Here is a 19,532-nt window from a genome sequence, read left to right as displayed (position 1 = left end):
AACTCAGCAGCAAAAACAACCTGCCAACCTGCTAACCTTCTGAAGAAAATAGCAGCCTACATCCACCACACCAACAAAACCCTAGCTTATTGATTGTGTCAAACGACAACACCAACTCCATCGAGCAAACCTCCTCCCCATCCCTATACAATAACCCATAAAGCAGCTCAACCTCCTCTAAAATAAAGTTTTAAAAAAAGAGAAGTTAAGGCATCGCTGTAATCCTCGCAAATGTCAAATTTTCAAAAAATATAAAAGAAGTAAATCAACCACATGTCCAACATGTCGCTGTATCTTCCATGTGGATTTTGCAGATATTTCGACTTCTTCCAGTAAAGGTATTATTCTATGTCAGGCCTAAGCATTTCTTCCTTTTTGTTATAAATTTGATAAGCTATGCAGAGCTAAAACAAGCATCAGCATTAGCTAAACCAAACTTGCACCTAGGTTGCTTACGTAAGAAACACATGAACTCTCTTTGAGCGAAGCAAGTGAATCTACAACAAGAACAAAAGCAATCCCCAAGTGTCACCCTTGTTCTACTCACCATGCAAAAGCACTTGTCAATTAGCATTGCAATAGCATGAAAGCATGCATCTTCAATCAACCTGAGGTGGTATCGTTCTGAAGGAAAATTGTGTATGATAGCACAAAGGAATTGTTGGATGAATATGCACTACATATCATCAGATCCTTACTGACATGGTGGGCAACTGACGTTATTAAAATACAGCATGCACCAAGGAGGCCAACCTGGACGCCCCATGAATTATGGATGAATACATGTTACCCTTTGTCCTTAAATTCTTCAGAAAGGGGCATTAATAATATAATGTTGGATGCAGAGATCCAACAAACCAGCTGCAATCCACGAAAATTTCTCACCAAATGCAGAAGGAATAAGATCACACCTCCATCTTCATTTTTCTTTTTCTTTTTCTTTTTTTTTTGGGTAAAAGCGGCTACTCATATCATATAACTACCTCCATCTTCTTTATCGATGAAGAGCTCTATAGTTTCTGAAGGATTTTATAGGTCAAGCCATGCTACCTCTTAGTTTTTGACGAATAAATTAGAGAAAATATAATAAAAACAAAGCATTCTATTTTCCTCTTGCACATTAGGAACCAGACACATGCTAAAGGTACATTATTCTGTAGGTCTCTACGACTTGCACACACCATGCACTTCACAGCACCCCTAACTTTGCAGGGACAAGATTAGAAGCCCACACAACAAGGAGAGCAGTTGGGTGCGCAGGGAGCAGGGACAGCCAAGACCTACACTGCACATCAGGCACAGCTCCAAGAACCCATCATCCAAGAATCACTATCTCTGTTTATCACAAGTGCTACTGCCTACCAGAAAGTCATGAATGATATAGTTCAGTATACAGTCCAGATCTTCCTATCTTACATGTTTTACCAAAATGATGATACTTAATCATTCCTTAAAACAAAGCATTCTTGTACGAAATACTCTCTTACCACCATAATCATAAGAAAAGAACCTTCATAGAAAGAACTCATCTCAAATGCCTTGATGATCCAACCGTACCACCTCTACTTCATGAGGTTCCCAGGCATAAAGTATTTCTTTCCAAAAACCATGAAAATCATGGTGCATAACATTGAAGTTATCTCTACTTCTATCAAATCTAGTCCTTCTAACCCCTCTCCATGAATTGTTTCATCTCTTGTTCCATATTGTTGAAAAAGAGACTTCCCATGCAAGGTTAAATCCGTAGGGTCAATGCCAGACTTTTTTTTTTCTTTTCCTTTTTTTTTTTTTTTGTTTCTCGTTCTAAACAACCTATTGTGCTAAACAAGAATAGCCACCTCCATCCTCACTCTTACCCACTTTCCAAATAACTCTTAGTTCTTCGACCTTGCTGATCATACCTGCAAGTTCAAACTAGCTTGTCACCCCTTAGACCCTAGAAAAGGACCTAAAAACTGCTGAAAGGTTGGATGATATGAATTTAACCTAACCACATGTGTTGCATGGTTAGTTCAGCTTCAGAATATCTGGGGACCCCACACTTTTGGACATTTTGATATGACATGGCATTACGCTCTTTGGCACCCCAAAACTGGAGCATCTTGCCTCCAACTAGAAGTATCAATATTCCATAAGTGCCATGTTGAAGATATAGATTTGTGCAAGTAATGGTACCTGGAAATGTCTTGTCTCCATCAACCAAAAGTAACATTATTCATTTTTGAAGTTCTATGCTAAGAAACACTTTAGTGCAAGTGATGCTACCTTAATTTAAATTGTTCAAGCCTTCAGCATTATTGGTCTAAAGTATCTAGATATTTCTAGTGAAATGCCATGACTTTTCTTATTTTCTTTATCAAATTTCGTATACAAGCAATATTTAATATTTAGCACTATTTAAAATTTATTCTAGCAATTGACATCTTTTGCTATTTTCAAAGTTTTTACATTCATATAATATATTTTATAGAATTACAATTAATCTGGTTTTCTATAGCTGTATGTCTCATATACTCTGGTATGTATGTATAGACATTGGTATTCATGACAGGCATCTAGGTAAAATGTCAGTAACTTAAACTGGGAGCAAATGCCAAAACGAGTTTGGGAGCAATGTTGCATCCGAACTCATGTTAGCATTCATATTTAACAACATTTATCATTAAAAAACAATGAAATTATAATCTTTATACAGATATGCATGATAGATGGATTCAGAAGCATAACAGAATTAGGAGTGGAACTTTATCACTGAACTACAACTGAATTTTAATAAATTTGGGGTAGTAATAAAGGATAACTTCCTTCTGTCCTTTTTTTCACAAGAGAGAGGGAGAGGATTTAAGGCATTAAGATGCATGTGCAAAGGCAGGGTAATAAAGAATGGTTCCATGGCATGTGTGATAAACCTAGATTAAAGATTCTAGCTAGTAAGGGTATCACAATCAACCACTGAGATAACAAATAATCTCCCTATAAAACTACCCCGCCACTATTTATTTTTTTCCATGACACGATACCAACCATTCTACCAAACTTCCTAAAAAGAAGACGGAATGGCTCTACCAGGACAGCAACCCTAAACTAAAAATATTCAGATGTCTGTGCAGCATAATTGATCATACTCATGTAATTAGCACACTAGTAGTTAGATGATTTAAAGACCATTCAGAAAAGGAGGGAGGAAATTCACGATAAAAGGATCCTAAAGAATAATTAACATTTTGCTAGTCAATTGTTAGGTTGTAAGCCTCACTCACACTTTATCACATCCAATCATAGCATGGAAGCCAAGATTAAAGTCTCGATACCAGAAACTTACTCGTCCATATGGATTAGTATGGTACTGCATCATACTGATACACAGTATACCTGATGGTGCTGGCATAGAAAAATTCTGATATAGTACCTTCTGCCAATATGATATGGTACCAAGGGGCACACCAGCACCAGTACCTTGATGTTATAGGACGACGCAGTTGATAGGACGTGCATGGTATAATACTTCAATCCATGATCAAATCTCCATAATTTGAGCACTTATAATAAAGATGAACCACAAAGGAAAATAAAGATTCTCCTACTTCAAAACCTCCATAATTTGAGCACTTATAATGAAGTAACCAAAAAAGAAAGGGGCAACAAAATTTATTCTCAAAAACCATTTTACAACATAAACCCAAGCCAGCAGACTCCAACAAATAAATAAGAAGACCTAACACCTTTTCAACATCTTTTTTGAAAATAAATCTAAGATCTATGCTGATCTATGCTTCTCGCCTACCCTTAATACATATGTGCACAATAAAGAATGATTACATCTAAGACCAAATAAAAGCACCTTTATTCAAAGTGTGCAAAGAGGAAAAAAAACTATGCTTCCATTTATATAGCCTAATTCTAAAACATTTATGGATTTTCATTTCAATAAGTTGCACCAAAATTAAGAATTGTTCATTCTCTATAATTATGATGCAAGAGCATAGACTTGATGCCCTCAACTCCTACATCATTTAATTGAACCATAGAAGGGCTGCTTGACTAACACTTACGAGCCCTTTATACATATGTGTACTTATATATAATTTCCTTCCTACTAGTTTCAGGCTACAACCTTGCCAACACAAATCCAACAAATATGCATTTTAATTTGAGGTTCAAATTGAGGTTCCACACCATTAATCATGATTTGCAGCATTTCGGATATCTATGAAATGAAACAAGATCATGTTGTTGAGGTCTAGTTATGCATCATCTGATCAACAAAAAAATAGATAGTTTTAATGGTTCAAACACAATTTTTCATACAACGTACAGTTAGAAGCCCCCAAACCAATTACACTTTGGTTCAAACATGTTTTAAAATGTATGAACTTACAAAATGAATTTATGCCATACATTTCACTTAGCTCATCAAATAAGTGATGCAATCAATTGAACAATACATTATGTTATCTAAAGGAAAGTAATAGTGTAACTACATTCATTTAAAACCACATTAAAGAAAATTAGATCAAGAGCAACCTTTGAGGTATCAAAGGTCACTTTAATAACACAAGAATAGCGGACCTTTTCTTCTAAAAAAATTCCTACAATAGAATTTCCACTACTCAAGAATCTCAAGTATCTCTAGTATGATAAGACTCTTTTCTTCAATCTTCTAATATGGGATTTTAAGTTCTGTTCTAACTCGAAAGAGCCCTATATACTAACTTTCTTAATCACATCAAAGTTCTCAAAAATAAAGATTCAAAAAATATTCATATTCATCAGAGATTGGATGATGGCATTAACAACATATATTCCATTTTATCAACAATGATATTTGCTAACTTAACTTAAATGATGGGCTTACATGATGGTTGCATAATATATGTCCACTATTATCCAAGTGATAACATCAAAAAATTGATTTTTCAATAGGTCAATAATATATAACGGTAAATCACTTTTCTAACCTAACTTGATGAACATATGTTATATATCCTACTAATCTATTTACTTTCTAAAAGCAAATTCAATAACAGATCCAAGAAACCGAGTCAAAGTAGATATTTCATTCAAAATAGACAAGTTGCTCAATGCAAATGTCACTCACCAAGTTTTTATACCGATAAAGGGGAGGAGGGGCTGACCACACACACACAAAAAAGAGAGAGAGAGAAAAACATGTACATACAAAATATCTAATCAATGTCACAAGTATAAAATGTGAAAACCCAAAGAGAAGCCATGTCCCCAATAAAGTACTCCTGCACTTATACTAGACAAGATGATAAGCATTTATATCATTGACTGAATCATTCTCAAAATGTTCATACACAAAAATGATAAATATTATGGATGAGATGGACACAATTCAACAATTAACACCAGACCCTAATACTTTAATGACTCTAACTCCCGAGAGGAAAACTACTCCAAATTGATACTCTAAGAATACATCAGAAGAACCTTTGTCAAATTTATGTCAAGCCGACTACCCTTGGAGTAGTCACAACCAAGTTTAGAGAAGGGCTTCATAAGGCATATAAGATTGGAGTTCAGGCTGCTACCCTTTGGAATTGAGGAGGAAAGTTGCCTGCACTCCCAGCAAACAGACGATCTATCTCATCAAGTCGTCCTGCTTTCCCGAAAGCATCCAATAAAAACCCATGCAACCCAGGTGACACAGCTACTCTGCTCCTCACCATCTCCTCCAACAAATCCCGTCCTTGGTCCAGGCTTCCTTCCTTGCCCAGCCCTCTAACCAAAATCTCATAACTCATTGAATTAGGCCTGATCCCCCTCTCTCCCATCTTTCCAAAGATCTCCAATGCATAACTGACCGATCCTGCCTTCACCAACCCATCAAACATTTTGTTGTAGAATCCCAAGTCAACCTGGGGAGCCCCCTCTGCTGTGTTCACCATCTTCTCAAAATACTGCAAGGCATCATCCACTCTCCCTTCTTTAAAACACCCATCGACCAAAAACCCATATGTCGCCGCATCTGGATTCACTGACTTGCCAGGCATTTCTTCGAACAACTTCTCTGCTTCTGAAAGGAGGCCGTTTTCACAGAGCTTATCGATGATGTTGTTGAAGCAGCCAACATCCATAACGCATGGCTTCTTCCCTGTGCGGTGGAACACCTCGAGGGCCTCTAAAAACTTCCCTTCCTTAAAGCACCGGTTCACCATGAGATTGTAGGTGTCGGTGTTCATGGCGATGAAGCTGGGGGGCGAGTGGTTGTTGAGCATATGCTCGAAGAGCTTGTTCGCCTCGGTCCGCTTGTCGTGCTTCAGCAAGGTCTCTATGAGGGTGTTGCAGGTGGCGGCGCTCATCTTGAACTGGCGGTCGAGGAGGGACTGGTAGGACTCCATGGCCTCCCTATCCATGCCGCGCTTCCAGTAGCCCTCCATGAGGGTGGCGTGGACGACGCCGTCGTAGACGAGGCAGCGCTCGCGGAGCTCATCGAATAGTTCGAGGGCCCTGTCCATGTTGCCACGGTCGATGAAGCCGGCCATGAGGGTGTTGTAGACGAGGGAGTCGGCGCCGTGGCCGCGGTTGAGCATCTCTCGGAGGAGGTCCATGGCTTCCTGGATGCGGTCGGAGTCGACGAGGCCCTTGGTGAGGTGGCGGTAGGTGACGGGAGAGGGGGAGAAGGGGGCGTGGTCGAGGATGTGGCGGTAGACATCGAGGGAGGTGTCGACGCGGCCGGCGTCGCAGTGGGTGTTGATGAATGATGAGGATGTTGTAGGAGACGACGTTGGGGACGATGCTGGACTGGTTGAAGAAGAAGGTGAAGTGGGCAACGATGTCGTCCAGGCGGCGTGCGCGGAGCATGGAGGCCATGACAGCGTTGCAGGTGAAGACGGTGGGGCGGACGGAGGAGAAGACGGCGTGGCGGGCGGTAGCAGAGGCGGAGTCGAGGTCGCCGGAGCGGATGAGGGACTGGACGCGGTTGTGGAGGTTGAGGCGGGGGCCGACGAGGGCGGAAGTGGAGTCGGGGAGGCGGGGGGCGTTCGGGTCGGGCGGGGGGCGGGGGGCGTTCGGGTCGCGACGGAGGGCGTAGAGGGGGGCTCGATGCGGAGGCGGCGCTTGCGGCGGCGCCGCTCGGCGGCGGCCTCCTCGGCGGAGGAGAAGGCGAAGGGGCGGGCGAGTGTGAGGGCGAAGGGGGGTTGCTGCGGATCACCGGCGACGGCCGCGGCCGAGGGGAGGAGGGAGGATTTGGGGGAGGAGCGGCGGAGGGAGCGGAGGAGGTGGCGACACAAGGACATGGGGATCGAGATGGATGGATGATTGACTGGCCTCCTCCTCCTCTTCTCCTCCAAAGAGAGATTTTTAGAGAGAGAAGGGAACGGTCGGAAGGCAGATGGAACAAGGAGACGAAAGCCCTACTTCGGACTAGGGAGAGGAGAGGGGGTTTAATAAGATGGCGTCCAGATGGCTAAAAGACTACAACCCTCAGGTTGCATAGACTAAAGGGTTTTATTATTATTATTATTATTTAAATAATTTAAAGCGTTATGCTACTTAGATCCAAACTTGCCATCCATAATATTAAAATTTTATGGAAAAAATTGATAAATACCTCCTTCTTCTTCTTCTTCTTCTTCTTCTTCTTCTTCTTCTTCTTCTTCTTCTCTTCTTTTTTTTTTTTATGAAAACGGTATTTCATGTAGCTCTAACTTGAGTACATCTAGCCATATCAAAAGAAAATAAAGAGTACAAGGTAGGATCTTACAAATGTCCATGTGATCTTCCCGGAATGCCGAGCAACAAATGAGGCAACCCAATCTACTGCACTGTTCGCCTTCCGAAAAACATGTAACGCCTGAAAATCGCTCAGCTCCTGAGCCAGTCTACGAGTCTCATGGATGAGATGATGACCATCACCGTATCTGTCCACTCTCCGAATCCAATCAATCACCATAGAGGAGTCTCCCTCAAGGCATATATGCTTAGCACCAAGTACCCACCTCACATAGGATATCCCTTCCTAGGCTGCCCGCAGCTCCGCCCTGACTGCAGTAAGTTTCGGCATGCGGCGACCACCAACTGCTATCAACCTACCTAGATAATATCTAATGACAAAGCCAACTCTTCCTGACATCCCGTCCACCAACATACTACCATCGAAGTTCACTTTGAGATAACCAAGGGGTGTGGGGGTACCCAAGAAGCTAGGGCGAACCTGGGCACTGTGACAGCGGAAAGAGTACCTCAGGTGTCCCTGGCCATCTTAGAAGAGAACCTAATAGCAGTTGTAGTAACCTCCCTCGCATGAAACATGGCTATGTCCACCACCATCCGTGGGGGTAACCGCCTGCTCTCAAACAGGCCAACATTCATGTCCAACTAAATAGAATAAGCCAAATATGCCCATCGAATCTCGGCCTCAACAGTACCAGGCCTCCGCTTGGAGACTCTCGGCCAATGAATCAAATCCTGTGTCGACTCGATTGAATGGGGCAGCAAAGAAGGTGACCTGCTCCAAATCTCCTTAGCTCTGGGACACTGCAGAAGAACATGATCAATCGTCTCCTTGGTCTCCGTACACTCCTCACAACATTGAGTGATCCTCACCCCTCGCCATGCTAACAAGCTCCTGGTCAGTAGGCAACCCCATACCACCTTCCAGATGAAGAGCGCCACACGCGGATGAATCCGCATCCTTTAAATCCATCCTCCCTCTATTTGCTGGGCTGGCTCTCGGCTCAACAATATGTGAATATTCCTGGCTTGCACCTGCAATCGCCCTGTCGGCATCCAGACTAATCTATCCGGCCCCTCCCGAGCAAGAACAGGTAGGGTTAGGATCATCTCTGCCAACTGCTCCCCAAAAGCCTCCCTAATCAACTCCACCCTCCAACGGTCCCCCCAGGCTCCATCAAATCTTTGACCCTAAGACCGGCTAACCTCAACGTATCCACCATGATCAGTAACCTACTAATAGGTTGCTCTGTCACCTAGTAATTCTCCAATACATCAATGGACCGACCATCACCAATGACCCATCTGATCGCGGGAAGCACCAACCCTGCTTTAGCACAAATCTCCCTCCAAGCCGATGAATGGCGACGCCCAGCTCGGGCCCCAGACACTAGAGCACCATACTTGGCCCTCATCAGGGAGGACCATATACCATCAGGCTCCAACACGAATCTAGCGGCGTGCTGTGCCGCTAAGACCTCCCATCTCGCCACCAAAGACTGCACCCCAAGATCCCCATATCTGGTCGGCTGACATACAACCTCCCACGCCATAAGATGGATGCCCCCTCTACCTCTGTTCCTCCCCCAAATAAAGTTTCGGAAGATTTGCTCGATATTCCTCACTGTCGCTACTGGCATAAGGGAGTTGGATAGCTTGTTCATCATTTGCTTGTTTGAGTTTGTTGGAAATATTTTGCCTAAAATTTATCATATTTTTATTTTATAAAAATATTATAAAGGAATAATCTATTAGAATAAAATAAAAAATTGAAAAGAGCTTGCTTGAATTGAGGCGTGTGATATACGCTGCCCTAAGAACGTAATTCGTCCCGTGCATACAGGTCTGCGGCCATCTCGACCCCAAGATATAACAATTCAGCTCGATTCTTCTCTAATGAGCACGATCGTTGGAGAGGCTGGACCCAACCGACTCTTTTAGATGCCCCAAAAAAGAAAAGAATAGAAAGAAGAAAAATTTAAAAAGTGAAAAACCTCTATCTCAGAAAAAATCCCTCAAAATGAGATAAAGACTAATGAATGAGAGAGAGAAATACCGTAAAACCGAAGACGCGATAGTTTCAAAGATACGTAATATTCAGAAACACTGTAACTTTTCGAAAACCAGCATTTTCTTTTGAAGAGTCACAATTCTTTTAAAAGAGGCATCTAAAAAAAGTATTTTAAAAAATTTAAAACAACTAAAATTTAGGTAATAAAAAAATTTAAATCTTTTTTAATTAAACTCCAACAATTCTCCAAAAAAGATTTAATTTTTTTTTGAAAATCATAAAGTATAATATCTGGGCAACTTATACTGTACAATAGGTGAGATGTCCTATAAACTTGAATATCACTTAGTGTTGATAGTATCTATCTCAAGAAACTCTAGTGGATTAGATCTTGAATTAGGTCCTTTGACTCAGACTTTTATCTATCACACACAGAGTATAGATCAATTGGGTCTTTATACGGTCAGTGCCATTTAAAGGCTTTGCGCTCAGTACCTTGATTTTTCATAAGAATTTTATTAAGATTAGCCTAAATCCTTAGTCGTAGCCTATACGGCAATTTTAATAAAAAGTAAAGTCCTCCAAAGGTAATTGTGACCTAATACCCTTCAGATTTTTTATCTTTGGCTCATTAAGAGTATAACTCAATCATTCTAATTATATATTTTCTAATTATAATTATCTTTCGATCACTCACTCAGTTTCATTTCTATCACATTGAACTTTGTTCATGGGATCTCCAATCATAGGGTTGGGTACCCACTGTCGGTGATCAAATAGACAAACCCTTAGTTAAAGGATTTGCCAAATATTTCTCCGACTTGACAAATTCTAAGAAAATGGTATTACTTGTCTTACAAATTTATGACGAATCTAAATATGCCAGTTCATCTTATTGTTAGTACTCTTTTGATTTGCTAGTTCTATTACGACCTTATTATCACAATGGATTAATATGGGCGGATCTTCCATGAGTAGATCCATGATTTGTTTATTTTGTGTTCTAATCTTCCGCATGTAGCCCATGAAATTCCAACATGTTTTCCTCAAAGGAGTCTTTGGATGGGAGAGAGGTGCTTCTTCTCTACCCTTCTTCTGTACTCGGATATGAGGAGATGACGAAGGCTGCACAGGGCTATCAAGGTATACTTTAATCTTTCTTGAGTAGATTCATGGTTTGTTTATTTCGTGTTATAATCTCCCACATGTAGTCCATAAAATTGCAACAGGTTTTTCTCAAAGGAGTCTTTGAATGGGAGAGAGGTGCTTCTTCTCTACCCTTCTTCTGCAGTCAGATATGAGGAGACGACGATTAATTTCTCTCAAAGATGGGATCTTTTAGATGAGAGAGGAGTTGTGATGGAATGGGTAACTAGGAATGGTGAGATTATCTCAAATATTTGATCTTTTCGGTGGGAGCGGCTGGAAGCCGTCGGGGCCCGGCGCCTTGTAAGCTCGGAGGGGTATCCTTGGGTTGGAATGAGATGGTTATATGAAAATTGACAGGTCTTCACGAAAAGTGATCTTTCTGATGCGAGGGGCCTTAAGAGGTGAAACAACGAGGAAATGAGGAATCCGTTGAGCTTTTGGGTACAAAAATTATAAGCTGACAAGAAGGAATTTTATGGAGAGGGAGGCTATGTCTTCCTAAATGGTGACAACATTTGGAAAAAAATATCAACTTAGATGTAGGACGGATGGTGATAAAAAAAGATGGAGCAGTTTTTATTATTAGAGGCCCGAACTTTAGATTTGTTGCAGCTAGTGGGAGCCCAATCTTCAATATCTCAATTTCTAGAGGAAAGTTGAGGCAGCCTAGGTGATGAGATTTTTAATGAAGGATTAACAATTTTCCCCCACGTCTTCCCCTCCTCTCTTCCTCCTTCCCTTCTCCTTCTTCTCTTCTTCTTCCTCCTCTTCTCCCTCTTCTTCTGCTTCCATTTTAAAGTTACAACACATGGCAATAATCTCAAGAGTGCATCGCAGCCGCTGCAGCCATTGTTCCCGGATTTGGTTTGGCATCAACTTGGTATCATAGCAAATCGGTTTTGCTTCTATTACCAAAGCCCCGATCCAACAACAGTCTTCCTTTCCCTCGGTTCCCACCAACAACAAGAACAGGGCCCCTCCCTCTGTCAGTTCCGCTCACCAGAAAAAAAGGATCCCTCGCTCTCTCGGTTCTCACAAGAAGGGACAGAGGGGAACAACCCCTCGGTTTCAAAACAGAAGAAGGAAAAGAAGAAATCCCTCAGTTTCCCCGTCCAACCGTCATCGCGTCCGCTGCCTCCACCACCTGCAACCACCGGTGTATGGCCGAGCATCGCCGGATCCCCGGATTTCGATTGGCGCACGAGCTCTACGCGGTGCCCTGACCACGGACACCGGAGCGTGCCGATGGGCCACGAGTGGTTCCCGTTGCCGGAAAGAAGAAGAGCGTCGACGCCCTTCTTGCGGCCTTGTCCCTCGAACCTGATGAAACAACCGCCGGCCACAACAGACTAGCAGGATCCACCCGCCATCGTGTCAGTCGTCACAAGTCCGCAGCCGCCGCCGTCCTCCGCCCTGCCTGCAGCCGCTGCTGCGTCCCCCGTCGCTGCCGCAGCCGCCGTCGCGCCCTCCGCCCCACCCCCAGCCGCAGCCGACCGCAGCACCACGGTCATTTGCTGCGCCGCCGACCCCCTCAGTCGATCTGCAATGGCCGCCGAGCAGTCCGGATCATCCTCCCGTTTCGGTCGGGAGGTTGAAGACGAGTGGTAACGGGTAAGCTCTAAACCCGTTACCCCCAAAACCCGGTAGCCCGGGTCCAAAATCCAACAAGTTTAAAAAAAAAAATATTTTGTACGTGACCTGCACGTGCTCAACTCACGGTTATCGGAGCGGGTTGCAACCGAAAATCTGAGCCCGTTAACCCGAACCCGTTAAGGTTCAAAAAAAAAAAAAGCCGTAGGATCACGTGGCCAGCACGTGTCCCGGAAAAAAAAAAAGCTTACCTCTGTTTCTGTCGAAAGGAAACCCAAGGGGTTTCTACCATCATCGCCGCTGCAGCCGTTGTTCCCAGATTTGATTCGGCATCAACATGGTTCGTCGCCACCGCCACCGCCTCCGCCGCCATCGCCAAGATCTGTCTCTGCCTGCACCGCAGCTGCTGTCGTCGCCCCGCCGGCGCTGCCGTGGCCGTCGTCATTCCTCCGCCATCGCGCCACCGCCACTCTGCTGCTCGGTTCCCGCCGCGCCGCCCAAGCCCAAGCCTCCTCGCCGACGAACACCGCCGCCGAGCATCCCACCCGAGCTCTCCGCCTGTGCCGCTCCGTCTTCGCCGCCTCCGCTCGTGCCGCTTCCTGCCGCCGCCGAGATCCACAATCGCCCGAGGCCGTCTTCTCCCTCCCCACCGAGCCGCGCCGCCTCACCGTCGTCGTCCCGCTGCTACCGCGACCGCCCGATTGCCACCACCGCCGCCTCGTCGCCCCTCCTTGCTTTGCCGCTGCCCGCCCCTCCTCTGCTCGCACACCGCAAAACCATCGCCTCCACCACCACTTCACCGCCTCCCCCCCCCCTTTTCATTTCATTGAGGGTTTCAACATTGAACCCTCTTCACCCACCTCAGGTTCATTCCCCCTGTAATAACTCCAAAATTTTTTTTTATATAAAAAAGGGATAGAATAGTCCTTTAAAATTGATATAAGGGGTAAAATTGGAAGGAATCAAAAGATAATGGCATAGTTGTAGATACGTGTTGCCCAGAGATGGTCACCCAAGAGGGGGGTGAATTGGGTGTTTTAAAACTCTTCGGCTAATTAAAATTAAAACACACAAATATATGAAATAAGGTAATGATAGTGGGATGAGAAGACACAATCACAAACACACGGTTTTATAGTGGTTCGGAGCTTCCACCGCTCCTACATCCACTCCCCAAAGCGCCTTTGGGTATTTCCACTATAATCCAAGATTACAGTACGATAGTTTTGCGAGTTTACTACCCAACTCGTTGTTTTACACCGGGCTCACAACAAACCCTAAACCCCCAATTTCTCTTAGGCTTGGGACGCCTTTTCTTGTTCCAAGTCCCTTGACTTGAACAAGCACTACAATCAAAGAGTTTACAAAAGAGAATAAAAGCTCTAAAAAGCAAATATATCAATTATGAACAATTTAACCCAGAAGAATCTTTTTGCCGTTGGAAGCGTGGGAGATGTTGATTCTTCCGATGTGGAGTGCGTAGGATCGAGTGTGAGCTTTGAATCCCAAGCGCACGAGAGCGGTTGAGCTTGAAATCACAAGAGAACCTTGAATGCACTTGATTTCTACACTTTAATGCTCTCACTCTCTTGAACTTTTCTCTCTTGAATAATTTTGCTTTTGGGTTGGTGAAGAGTTGTTGAGAACCACTTAAGAGGTCCCTTTTATAGCCCAAAAAGCAAATATAGCCGTTAGAAACAAAAAGAGAAGGATTTGAAATTCAAACCAAACCTGAAAAGCTGTCAGTCGCGTCCCAGGCGCTCCGGGGACGTCTCTGCTACAGCGAGAGACATCTCGCCTACAGGATTTTTACTTTTTACTTTATCTGGGGTCGACTCGGCACTTTACGGGGACGTCTCGGCTTGTCTGCACTTTTTGAGTGGGGACGACTCCGCTTCTTTATCTTTGAAAAATATGTCCTCTGGAATTCCCTGAGAGAGTCGACTTCACTCTTTCAGGGGACGTCTCGGCTTGTCTGCACTTTTATGCATGGGAACGTCTCCGCTATCTCAGGGTCGACTCCGCTTCCTTATCACCGCAGAAACCATTCTCTGGAAAACCCTGAGAGAGCCGTCTCCGCCATCTTGGGGACGACTCGGGAAGTCTCCTTTTTGCTTGCGGGGACGACTCCGCGTACAGCGGGGACGTCTCGCGCATATCCCTTGAAAAACGTCTTTCTGCCGCCACTGAGAGAGTCAACTCCGCTACTGAGAGAGTCGACTCCGCTAACGCGGGGACGACTCGGCAGGTGTCGGGGACGTCTCCAAGTGTGCCAGTTCTTCCTGTTTGTGCCAGAGACGTCTCTGAAACTATCAGGAGACGTCTCGGCTGTCCCTGAACTTTTTCTTTAGCTCAAAATATTCTTCAATAAATTCATAAAAATTATGGGAACTTGCCTAGACATTTCTTAACAATATTCTAAGTAAAACACATGAATTTCTCAATTGAATTGTTAAGATATAATGGAATTTTACTCTAGTGTTTTGTATTCATCAAAATCCATTAGGGGGTCAACAATCTCCTCCTTTTTGATGATGACAAAACACTGAGTATATGCAAAATTTGAAATTTAAACATATACACAGTATTGATCAGATATACAAGTATAATGTTTTGATTTGAACTAGATACAATGTGCATCACTCAAATTTCCTTGTGCATAGAATTGTTCTTAAATGATTTTATCATATGAACTGAATTTGAATCAAGTTAGAATGAAATATTGATGCTGAAGATAATTGAAAGCTAGATTCTTTTTGACTCCCCCTTTCTTTTCCAGAAGGGCAATTATCTTAAAAATCAATATTCTTCAATAACCATATCCCTTACAATATTGATACCACCACTCCCCCTTTTTGTCATCAACAATGAAGGGGACAAATTATCCTTAGGTGCTTAAGACTCAATTTATAGTAGAATTCAGCATTCATTTTACTCCCCCTTTGATATTCAGGTTGTGCTCCCCCTGTTTCATATGCTTTGATAAGTTGTGCCAAATTTAAATACTTAATGTATGTTTTGAGATTCTTATGACACATCAAGAGGCACATTCATATTCACAGAAACACATCCACAGAAATGGCAATGTACACACATTTTTCAAAAAGGGATTGTAATCATGTATCATTGTGAGATTTTGAAGTCATTACATAGTCAAAAAGAAGAAATCATTACAAGTATTGATTTCTAATACAAAAGTGTTTCAAAATGGCCTAGGATTTACAAAAAGAAGATCCTACTGGATATCCATCATCGGCGTCGTTCCTCATGGTGCCTACCAGTTGTACTTTGTGCATAAGCCTTACAGGCTGCATCTATGAAACCATTGATAGAATCCATGAGGGTCTTAAAGTGATCTCCCTGTGACTTGTGGAAACCTGCCACAAGTGCTTCAAACTCTAAGGTTGCCATCTCAATTCTGCCTCTAAGTTGGGCAACTAAGGTGCCCACATTGCCATCTGGCTTTGTCAATTCTTTGAGGCTCTTGGAAATGGCCTTCAAGCTGTCCTTGAGCTCTAATGATCTGCAGGTTTCGGTGGCACCCACCCCAATTATTTGTTGCTCTTGGGCTTCAATTTGAGCTTTAATATCTTTCAGCTCTTGTCTGATGGGGGCCAGCTCCGCAGTCATCATGGATCTCATCTCCTCCCTCATCTGCTGACAAATGACAGATGCTAAGGTGTGCATCTGCTCCTCTGATAGGAAGGAGGTCCCACTGACTGGAGGAGGTGGTGGCATGGATGTGGAAGGTCCAGCTGAGCTGGAGGGAATATCAGGGATGTCCATGTGGCTAGGTGGAGGAGAGTGATGGTCAGACTCATGATGTGGGATTTCAGGCTCTATGGTTTGTGCTTTTCTTTTTGGAACCTTGACCCACGACCCATCTATCTTGTGAAATTCCATTCTTCTCATTGAGCCCTCATTGTAATAGTCGGTGTTTCTTAGGGCCTTTGCAGGTTCATTTGGTGGTATGGGAACCTTGAAGTGTTTAAATATTAAGGTAAAGATCATGCCATAGGGTATACTAAACCTGGAATACCTATGACATTGGGCAATGTAATTTAGCATGAGTCTAGGGAGGTTTAGGGGGATCCCTTGTAGGATATGGTGCATTATAACTAAATCTCGCTCCGAAACAAAATCGAAGCGACCGGTTTTAGGGAATAGGACCCGATTGACAATGCTTAAAAGAAGTCTCATTTCTGCATTTAGGTCCTGGGAGTAGACAACATCAAGAGGGCCGCAGTCCTCTCTTCCTAGAATCAAGTTTAGGGCTATTTCCCTTTGGGGATGTGAGGTCGGTGCCTCACCGTCCTTAGGAATTTGTAGGACAGTGGATAGGACATCCTCATTAATTTCTACCAATGTCCCTCGGACATATGCAGTGTACCCTAAGTCCCCTAAGGCCATATCACTAAACATTTCTCTAACAAGGCCGGGGTAGGTCGAGGTTTTGAGGGTGCAAAGGTGCTCCCACCCTTGGGCTCGGAGTCTCTCTCCAATAGAGAACCCCTCATGATCTAGAAAGGAAAAATCGATGTACCTACCAGTCGTGACTGTACGATTTGCACAGGAAATCGTCGTGGTTGGCGGAGCAACCGGAGGAGAAGGCGCGGAGGGTTCTTCCCGCCGTTCCTCACCGTCGCCCGCTACTCTAGGTCGCCTCCCACGGGTTGTCCTAGCTTTCTTTGGTGCCATGGATGCTAGGGTTTGCGATTTAGGGCAAATGGAAGCTAGGTTTTGAGGTTGAGAGCAAATGGAGGCTAGGGCTTTCCGTTTTGGTCGGGAATGAGGGAGAAAGCTCGAGTCGGCTCGAGCGATTTCGACCTATTTAAAAAGTCCTCATTCGGTCCCCGAGACGTCTCGGCGACTAAGGCGAGACGTCTCCCCCTGGGGGGACGTCTCGGCGACTTGCCAGAGACGTCTCCGGCACAAAAAAAATTTCAGACTGCATTTCCAAAATTTTTGTTTAATCACCCTAATCAATCATGATTTCTTTTGATAAACACAGAGTGAATTTGTTTGTGATCCTCCCCCTTAATATTACATCTTATAATGATTTGATAATGATTTTTAACTTATTAATGTTGAAATGAGGAATGTTTGACCAAATTTCGAATACCCATGATATAGGCTCTGAAAATATCTCTATGAAGAGTCCAAGGGAGGGTAACCATCCTCCGGAAAGTCAAGCAGTTCGTCATTTAGCTTAGATGAATTTATGTTTTCACTTATGTTTGCCTTGAGGTGGATTACTAGTTCGAGTAGCAAAGCAATGCAATACAAGTTCAATTCATTTGCTAGGATCATACAAGCTCAAAGCATTCCTTAAGAAATTGAATCTATCTTTACAAAGGGGCTTTGTAAAGATATCAGCTAATTGATTTTCAGTACATACATATTCAATCACCACATCATTTTTCAGCACATGATCCCTAATAAAATGATGCCTAATCTCTATATGCTTTGACTTAGAGTGTTGGACAGGATTTTTTGTTAAGTTGATTGCACTTGTATTATCACACTTAATTGGTATATTGTCCATTTTAATACCGAAGTCTTCAAGTTGTTGCTTAATCCAAAGAACTTGGGCACAACAGCTTCCGGCTGCAATGTACTCAGCTTCAGCTGTGGACAAGGCAACTGAATTTTGTTTCTTGCTAAACCAAGAAACCAAGTTGGCACCCAAGAATTGACATGTGCCACTTGTGCTTTTTCTGTCGAGTTTGCACCCGGCAAAATCAGCATCGGAATATGCAATTAAGTTTATATCAGATTGTTTAGAGTACCATAAGCCTACATTAGATGTCCCTACTAGATATCTAAAAATTCTTTTAACAGCTTGCAAGTGTGATTCCTTAGGACATGCTTGGTATCTAGCACACATACAAACACTGAATAATATATCTGGTCTACTAGCAGTAAGGTAAAGTAAAGAGCCTATCATACCTCTGTACAATTTGCAGTCTATACTTTTACCTTTTTCATCTTTGTCAAGCTTGCAACTTGAGCCCATGGGTGTGCTGATTTCTTTTGCATCCTTCATCTTGAATTTCTCCAACATTTCTTTGATATACTTGGACTGACTGATGAAGATGCCTTCCTCTGATTGTTTTATTTGCAGCCCAAGGAAGAAGTTGAGCTCACCCATCATGCTCATTTCAAATTCTCCCTGCATAAGCTTGGCAAATTCTTGACAAAGACTATCATTAGTAGCACCAAAAATTATATCATCCACATAAATTTGTACAAGCAATAAGTCATTTCCTTTTCTTTTAATAAAGAGGGTTTTGTCCACATTTCCTCTCTTAAATTTGTTCTTAATTAGAAAATTACTTAATCTTTCATACCATGCCCTAGGAGCTTGCTTAAGTCCATACAATGCTTTATGCAATTTATACACATAATCTGGATGTAAGTGATTTTCAAAACCTGGAGGTTGTCCTACATAAACTTCCTCCATTATATAGCCATTTAAGAATGCACTTTTTACATCCATTTGATAGAGTTTAAAATCCATGAAGCATGCATATGCTAAAAGCAGTCTAATAGCCTCTAATCTAGCAACAGGAGCAAAAGTTTCATCAAAATCTATTCCTTCCTCCTGATTATATCCTTTGGCCACTAGCCTAGCTTTGTTTCTTAATACTATTCCATCTTCATCTAGTTTATTTCTATACACCCACTTGGTGCCTATAATTGAAACATTAGGGGGTCTTTTTATTAGAGTCCAAACTTCATTTCTTTCAAATTGGTTTAATTCCTCTTGCATAGCATTCATCCAATTATCATCTTTTTCAGCTTCTTCTAGTGATTTAGGCTCTATTTGTGAAACGAAAGCAAGATAATTACTAGTGTTTCTTAAAGAGGATCTAGTTCTTATACCTTGTGAAGGATCACCAAGGATTAGATCCTTTGGATGACCATGTGCATACCTCCATTCTTTAGGAAGATCTTGATTTTTTGATGGAGGTTGACCTTCTTCATCTTGCTGATTTGTATCTTCCTTGACCTCATCCTCATGTTGTTTGTCTTGTATGGAGAATTCCTTCATTCGGTCTTCAAGTATACCTGCATCACCATC

At 42.8% G+C, this 19,532-nt stretch overlaps 1 pseudogene; it reads right to left on the bottom strand.

The window, feature by feature from the left end:
- Positions 1–5,318: 5,318 nt before the first annotated feature.
- Positions 5,319–7,409, bottom strand: LOC103696374 (uncharacterized; annotated as a pseudogene).
- Between the last annotated feature and the right edge of the window lie 12,123 nt (positions 7,410–19,532).

The sequence above is a fragment of the Phoenix dactylifera genome, chromosome 11, assembly GCF_051530095.1.
Source record: "Phoenix dactylifera cultivar Ajwa chromosome 11, Ajwa_hap1_PhDact_Kaust_v1.1, whole genome shotgun sequence".
In the NCBI taxonomy this organism is placed as follows: domain Eukaryota; kingdom Viridiplantae; phylum Streptophyta; class Magnoliopsida; order Arecales; family Arecaceae; genus Phoenix; species Phoenix dactylifera.
Note: the sequence above shows the minus strand (reverse complement) of the source record. Positions and strands in the feature narration are given on the sequence as shown.